Genomic DNA, 7,123 nt, shown 5'->3' on the forward strand with positions numbered 1-7,123 from the left:
ATTAATCAACGCTGGATTCAAGCGACGACTAATAAGACATCATTATATAATGCAATCTGAATTCATCAATCAAGGTAACAAACGAAAACTTCAGAGTTTGGAATAGGAGAATTGTAATGTATCGAAATAAACAAGCGTATAACTAAAATAATTAGTGTAATCTTTGTCATCAATATAATGAATTCTACGCATCGCAATGAAAACAGTTTGTATTTAGCATGGTTAGATTGAGAACAATGATTGCTAAGGAAACGAATACCCCACACTATGTGCAAGAATTCTCATATGGAATCAGAGCTAACCATCAAATAGGCTTTACCCGACTACACTCTGTAAAACTTCAACACCCGTAGGATATTAACTTAAAACTTGAGGAAAGGGTCATCCGCGTCGACGAAGACGTTTCGGCAACACGCCGGGCCACATTTCCCCAACGCCGTACCCGAAACCGAACCGAACGCGATTCTGCGCCCGACGCGTTAACGCGGTACCGCACGTGAGCGTGTTGCTTTTTCCGGAAACGGGTTCGTCGACGCGGATGACCCTTCCTACGAGTTGTAAGTAAATTTCATTCGGAAACTATTCGTAGTAATCTCCATGGCACAGAGATTCCACATTGCGTTGTACTGTATATAGAAAATATCAAACTGTTCGATTGAAATTCGTGTTGAAATTCGTTCCTGTTCGTTCGATTGAAAATTGTGTTACGAAGATTACGTGATTAGAAATGTAGACTTCGCCTGCACGTCAAGCTTGTAAAATCCTCCATTTGCATCGCGGCATTTGATAATAGATTCCTTTCAACATATATTGTCAAAAGATGTTAGACATACTTTGAATTATACATTTGTCGTTTGCTCATGCGTAAGAGAGCTAATCCAACTGTTTGAGAAATATACATGCACTGTGGAATTTAATTCATTTAATTCACAAAAGATTAGTGATCCTTTTTTTTTGTAAACAAATACTGATGTATCCTGCCTCTAAATTTAAATGACCGATCCTTCTTCGGCAATTCTATTCTTCGGGTGTTGAAGTTGTACAGAGTGTAGTCAGGTAAAGCCTATTTGATGGTTAGCTCTGGTGTCATATGAGAATTCTTGCACATAGTGTGGAATATTCGTTTCCTTAGTAATCATTGTTCTCAATCTAACCATGCTAAATACAAACTGTTTTCATTGCGATGTGTAGCATTCATTATATTGATGAGAAAGATTACACTTATTATTTCAGTTATACGCTTGTTTATTTCGATAAATTGCAATTGTCCTATTCCAAACTCTGAAGTTTTCGTTTGTTGTCTTGATTGATGAATTCAGAATGCATTATATAATGATATATAATGATGTCTTATTATTGGTCGCTTGAATCCAGCGTTGATTAATGCAATCGATACGTTGTCGCCGCATTTGTATCGTTTCAGCAACCTGCACTTTGTTGCGACGAACTTGCACAATCTCTTATTGATGTTTCCTTTCTTTGTATGAAGATTCTAGAATGACGTACAAGAGAGTATTAGATGACAATCGTCCGGTGGTCCACCGCAGTTGATATGTTCTTTGAGTTTCAATAAGTGATGATACATAAGACCTTGTACAACAATATCGAAGTGCTCATTCGACATTGCAAGAACTGGTATAGAAGAAAATAATTGCGTAGCCGTGGTAGTGGAGCATATCATATTATAAGATTTTATGTACTTTCCATCTCAATAGTTAGGTGTAATTTCAACAAATCCGTAATGAATCGTGCGATATAGACCGCTTGTATATGATAATTTGATCTCACTGCTTTCTTGATTAATGCAATGCCCATTGCAATGATTACAATTACATCTGGTCTAGTGTATTTCAATTCTTCGTAAGCAAACCTCAAAAACTCCGCCATCATTCCCAGTGGTCCTTCCGCTGTTGATGCGCAGGTATTTTTATAACTATTGTAGATTCGGCATTCAAATTCTTGCACATTAAATTCTGCAGTTTGTACCATATCTCCGAATACGACCATGTCTAGGACGTATTGAAATACGGTGATAATGGAATCGTTTCGCGGCTCTTCTTTTTCGATAGTTTTTTGTCACATCTTCCCATGACTTATGGTAACGAGTACAAAACATGTCCATCTCTTCAATATAGAGCAATTGTCTGTTCTGTTTTCAAGTGCGCGTCTACACTTAATTAAAAGCATATCTTCGCTCATTTTATTGTTTAAAAATTTATTATGCTATCTGGTTTAGAATGTTATTAGTATCCACCTGCCATGATAATTATGGAAATTGATTTACAAAAGATGTGATGAGTAAGAAAAAACGTGTGCTTTCAATGATTCTATGTACAAGACCGCGCTAGAATCCTGCCTTCCCTAACTTGATGTTGGTGTTGAGGTCACCGGCTTTCACCATTCACTTTATCGCTTAGAAATTAATTAATGCTTTTATTAATTTCTTAATTTTATTAATGCTTTTCTAAATTAAACAATGCTTAATTATTGTCTTGACTTTGTTTCAGGTGTTCACTCGATTGATATTCTATGAGTTGGGAATTATGCATGCATGATGTATTAATTGTGTCTGTTGATTTCCCCTATAGGAAAACTTTTAAATATTTCTAGCTTGCTTAGAAAGTTACTGCCTGAAATAATTATTGTCTTGTATTTGTTTCAATTGTTCACTCGATTGACATCAGTAATAATAATCTCTGAGTTGGGAATGCCTCATATTTCTGAGTTGCGTTTCACATATGATGTTTCTATGTGGTTCATCTATATATAACTTTCTGTTGCAAGATATTACTAAATATTGATTAAATTAAATTTGTTTCTCGTTTTTGATTGAGTATTGTTTCTGTCATTGAATAATTTCGACTTTCTCTACATGTTCAATAAAAAATATCGTCTCTGTACAAATTTAGCCGACTTGTACTCCACTTTGAATAAAGACTTCCGTTTCAAGGAAAGAATGTGAAAAGATAGTGATCCCCGCGAATAATGCCGACAATAATGTACAATAAAATATATCGCCTTTGTACTACCTTATGTGACCTTGAGAGTGTCCTGTTTGCTGGAAGAAGGAAAATTGATATAGCCTCAACCCTTTGAGTGATAAAGCATGCGCAGTTGCTTCCCTTTGGTCGTATAGATAGAGAGATAATGTCTCCGGGCTTTGAAGAAAAACCGAGATCGTCTCAAATTGTACGGTGCATGTGTGTTGGGTGCCTCCATCAATGTAAGGTTTGTAGCGTTCGTTAGAATGAAAATTGTATATTGTTCGACTAGATTAAGTCACGAAGATAATTTTATGATGGTTTAATGATAGATTAGTTTCCTCTGTTGTTGTTTACGTGGCGCCGCTTAGAGTGTTCCTCTGTTCTTCAGCGTTACGAGGACATACCACCACCTGTTTTCTATGTGAACTTCGCATAGGTTTTGTGGCTGAACTACGAGACAGATCGGAATGCGGAAAGTTTCATTGGAAAGGTGACGCCAAGATCTCTTAACTCTGGGAACTGAAATATCGCTCTAGCGTTGTAATTTTTTTACGGACCCCTGAAGGTGGGAACCCCTCTGTTTTCTATGTGAACTTCACATAGGTTTTGTCGCCGAACTGTGAGTCAGATCGGAATGCAGAAACTTTCATTGGAAAGGTGACGTCAAGATCTCTTAACTCTGGGAACTGAAATATCGCTCTAGCGTTGTAATTTTTTTAAAAAAGAAAAAGAAACGAATTTTGTCGCTACGGCTTCAAAAAATCCAAATAAATAAATGAAAGCAAATAAAAACAGTCCGCTTCTGAGGTTAACCGGGGACATGTTTCAGGATTCAAATGACTCGTCTTTTGTGTGTTTTTAGCATTCTGTTTTACCGAAAAAGAATTAAAAGTGAGTACAGGCATGCATCCAAGGCGCGTTTACCGTCGCGTGATTCCGGAAGGTGGCGCCGTCCGCTCGCAGCGCCCAGAGCCGTATATTAAAAGGGAGTCTGGCCATTAATGGGTCATGCCTATACCTGAAGCTCCACCCACTTTTTCAGCTTTCCGACCAATGAAGTCTTGAAATATGGGGCGCTATCAATCAGCCTATCCTCACTATTTGCCCCTTATTCAACACGGGCAGCGCCATTTTGGGTGGCAAGTGGATTGGATGGGATTGAAATGGATATCTCTCGCAATCTGCAAAAGTAGTGGATTGTAAGCGCAAATTTGATGAGCGCAACCTAGGGAGCGTAAGGCACGTCGGGAATTGTCGTCTGCTTCCGTCGTTGTACCGCTGCCGGCAGAACCACCTGCTGGGACACATTCTGTTGTCGGTATGATTTTCAAGCAAACCTACATGAATAGTTGGAATATAAGAGGCAGGAATTTTATATCCATGAAATCCATCAATTAAATATAAGATTGTACAGCACAGTGCCGTTTAGGTTACGATTTCGCTGTGATCGCCGTGTTCACTAGGCCTAACATCGGCGACAAAACGTATTATTTTCGGTTAGATATCGATGGATGAGCGTACGTTGAAACTGATTTCCAAGAAACGTATATGAAAATGTACATTTGCAGCGTAAAATCAGAGTAGTCCGTGAAAATTGTTTGTCGCGAAATCTCACCTCTTCACCACTGTTTGTTTTCGTCGCCATTTTGGGTGGCAGTAAGGTGTCATGGCGACCCCGTTGGTAAAAAGCAACCCAATCAAGGGAGCGAAACTGTGATTGACAGGTTGAGCCTCTCTTTGTGACTCCTCCCAATGGCCAGACTCCCTTTTAATATACGGCTCTGGCAGCGCCCGAACGTACTCCGCTTGTAAACCTCCGCGTATTGCGCAGCAGCTGATCGGCGTCCGTGGTTTCGGTTCGTCCTGAAGCGACCAATTCGTGGCTAAGTTACGCGTTTTTTTTTTTCACTTTCTTGTCCTGTTCATTTGCTCTCTGTCCTTGTGTGTTTTCTGCGTGTTCATAGTATTTACCCATTATGGCTCGAAGTCACGTCTACGGACAACGGAAACGTAAGAAGAAGGACTTTGCGAATTTACGTGGTAGAGGCAGGCATGTGACGGAACCTGCGGATTTGAGAGATTTTGGTAATGCAGGATGCTCCAGCCGTGCTGTTCCGAGTGATCGTTGCACTTCGACGACTCCACATCGCGCAGATACCCTTCTAGGCTCAACCTTTGGTGGTAGTGTTGTTCCTCAAACTGTAAGTGATGCCGGTCGGAATGCTTGTTTCGCTTCGAGCACAAGCGAAATTCGTCAATCAAATTCTTCATTTGCTGATTCAGCTGGGGTAGATAATGTAGTTCCCTGCAGTTCAGGTTGTGACGAGCTTGCCGGTTCCAGAGCAAGTCCCGTTCCAACCACTGCCGCTGTTACACCCAGTCGATCTCCATCTTTCGATACTGGCAATGTTCACCAGACACAGAGTCAGCGCACAAGCAGTGTGAATGGTCGGCGTATAGTGGAGATTGATCACTTCTTCTCGTCTTTGCAAAGTTTGTTGGTACATAGTCCGTTTGCTTGCGGCCTGGCTGACATGGAAATTGTATCAGAACATAGCCTTCTACCGGAATTGGTTGACCCTCGTCAGTCCCGTGGGCTGCAGCTCAGAGATAACAAGAAGAGTGACCATCAGGTTGCCTCGCTTTGTGATGCCGCCAAAACAACTTCCAATGAGGGCGATTCATCCAGAAAGAGACGGAAGACTCGTAAAGATAACTAACCTGCCGCTGTTCTGTAATTATTGCTAGACTGTGGATTTACGTGTCATTTAGTTTGTGCGGCTCCACCTTTGCCAAGTGTTTTAATGCATATTCATCCATTTTACTTCATAATTTACTGAATGTTTTTCCATATACATATCTTCGACTTTTGCTCAGGATGCATATCTTCACGTTTGTGTTTCATATTTAAGTTACCTTTTTCCATTTTTACTGTACATATCTGTGCATATTTTTTTCAATTTTCCTAAATATTTATATTCATATAGTAATATATTTCTATGTATAAATCCGCAGACTAGTCGTGGGATGCTTGTCATATTTTAAACATGGCGTAAGAGTGTGAAATCTGAATCCAGCCATCAGCACGTGAGGATCTGAGTATGAGAATGGTGTACAATCTCCCAACCGTAGAACCGTCTTCCCGGCATTGTTGAAACACGTCCACACGTTGATGGTATGTGTGTGAGGCCATCATGGTATTCTACCTTGGCTTGAGTGTATGGAAATATTGCAAAGCTCTCCCCAAACCGTCGTTCTTCCCAGGCATTGTTGAAACACGTCCACACGTTGATGCTATATGTGTGAGGCCATCATGGTATTCTACCTTGGCTTGAGTGTATGAAAATATTGTAAAGCTGTCCCCAAACCGTCGTTCTTCCCAGGCATTGTTGAAACAAGTCCAAACGTTGATACTATATGTGTGAGGCCATCATAGTATTCTACCTTGGCTTGAGTGTATGAAAATATTGCAAAGCTGTCCCCAAACCGTCGTTCTTCCCAGGCATTGTTGAAACACGTCCACACGTTGATGCTATACAGGGTGTCCACGCTAAGTGTGAACAGATTTTTTAAAAATATATATAACACTTTTTCCAAGATGAAATAAATTGCAATATTGCATATACTAAAGGGCACTCCCTAGCAGGGCATTAGCAAAGTCCAAAGGCAATGTCTTAATTAACTTTCATTAATGAACTTTCTAATTATAAAAGCTACAAAGTTGTCCCAATGAGAACATCTGTTCCTTTCGGTCACCTGATATCGTAGCCGTTTTCAGAACAAAAATCCATTCGATAGATCGCCGGCAAAAAATTCGTGAAGGAACGTCATTTTTTCTTTATTTTGTTCATTGCGCTTCTTAGAAGACGCGTCTTTCTTTGACCCCCAATGTGAGAGGGAGAAAGAGCACACTATCGCCTCTCGCGTCCTGGAAAAAGATTAAAAGGAAACAGAAAATGCAACCCAAGATAAGGCCAGTTCCGATAGAGTCACCCGATACAATTGTTTTTGTTTTGTTTCCGCAAGTTAAAGCTCATCTTCGACGCGTGAGGCGGCACTGTGCTCCTTCCCCCTCTCCCGTTGGGGATGAAGGAAATACGCGTCTTCTAACTCGGAGAACAAGGAGCAGTCAAAAACAG

The sequence above is a fragment of the Ornithodoros turicata genome, chromosome 6, assembly GCF_037126465.1.
Source record: "Ornithodoros turicata isolate Travis chromosome 6, ASM3712646v1, whole genome shotgun sequence".
NCBI classification, from domain to species: Eukaryota; Metazoa; Arthropoda; class Arachnida; order Ixodida; family Argasidae; genus Ornithodoros; species Ornithodoros turicata.